Source organism: Glycine max, chromosome 19 (genome assembly GCF_000004515.6).
Source record: "Glycine max cultivar Williams 82 chromosome 19, Glycine_max_v4.0, whole genome shotgun sequence".
Taxonomy (NCBI): domain Eukaryota; kingdom Viridiplantae; phylum Streptophyta; class Magnoliopsida; order Fabales; family Fabaceae; genus Glycine; species Glycine max.
In genome coordinates, this window is record NC_038255.2 from 29,066,708 (window position 1) to 29,068,305 (window position 1,598).

Here is a 1,598-nt window from a genome sequence, read left to right on the forward strand (position 1 = left end):
TACATATACACTGAATAATACTTATATATATATCTATATAATCATTCAAAATACATCGTTTTCGAAAATTCCGGGTAGAATTTCCAGGATGTTACAGACCGCATTTGGTGGCATGCCCCAGCCTAACACCTCGGGGGTCCTCAGCATCATCCACTGCAACCCTTACATTTCTCGATGGGAAGACTTCCTCCTGCCACGAAAGAAAGAGAGAAATTTGATCTTCTAGAGGAAAGGCTGAGGGCCATTGAGGGAATTGGAGATTACCCTTTTGCCGACATGGTGGAACTGTGCTTAGTGACTGACGTCGTCATCCTTCCCAAATTCAAGGTGCCAGACTTTGACAAGTACAAAGGGACTACTTGTCCTAAGAAACATCTGAAGATGTATTGTCGGAAGATAGGGGCATACATAAAAGATGAGAAACTCTTGATGCATTTCTTTCAAGAGAGTTTGGTCGTGGCAGCAATTACCTGGTATACCAACCTAGAATCTTCCCGGATTCGTTCTTGAAAGGACCTAATGGCTGCCTTCATCAAGCAGTATCAATACAACTCTTACATGGCTCTCGATAGAACGTAATTGCAAAACATGTGCAAGAAGGAGCATGAGTCTTTCAAGGAGTACGCCCAGAGGTGGAGGGATATGGTAGCCCAAGTAGCACCTCCAATGATGGAGAGGGAGATGATAACCATGATAGTGGACACGTTACCGGTGTTCTACTATGAGAAAATGGTGGGTTATATGCCTTTGAGCTTTGTAGATATGGTATTTGCGGGCGAGAGAATTGAAGTGGGCTTAAGAAGGGGAAAATTCGATTATGCCGCTTTGACAAGTACTAGTAATAGAAGGGCCGGAACGGGTGGGGCTAAGAAAAAGGAGGGAGATGCCCATGTCATGACCGCATCTCCCACATGGCCAAAGTCCCAACAAACCCCTCACAACCCCACTTACCAATATCCCCTACCCCAGTACAATGGCGGAGGAGCTGCTACAAGGAATGATGAACAGGGGGAAGATTAAGGTCTACAGTGCGAAGAGAGGAGAAGGAGATGTATGCTTGCAGTCAGACTATAGAAACCCGTGTAAGCCCAAGCCTTTGGTGATCCACTTCACTAGGGACATCACCACTTAGAGACCTCGAGGTTTGCAGCCCTTCATAATCAAGTCGCCTGCGCCCTTCCCTTATAAAAGTGATAAGGCGGTGCCATGGAAATATGTCGCACAAGGGTCCGACAAAAGAAAGGACGCGTCCGTCGTGCGGGTTAAAGAGGACTTGCCATCCCCTAAAGTTACAAATATTTCCGGTACGAGTGGCATGACTTGTAGTGGATGAATCTTCGATGCACTCAAGCTGCCGATATGGTCAAAGGACAAAGGGAAGGAAAAGGCGGATGTAGGCAAAAGAGATAAGGCGGGCCTGACCCCGAATGACGAGGTCCTGGTTGGAAAGATCACAGAGGAAGGGGACGACTTCAGCAAGAAAGAGATATCAACTGAGGAGGCAACCGAGTTCCTAAGGATCATTCAACAAAGTGAATTCAAGGTGATTGAACAATTGAACAAAACTCCAGTTAGGATCTCTCTATTGGGGCTGCTCA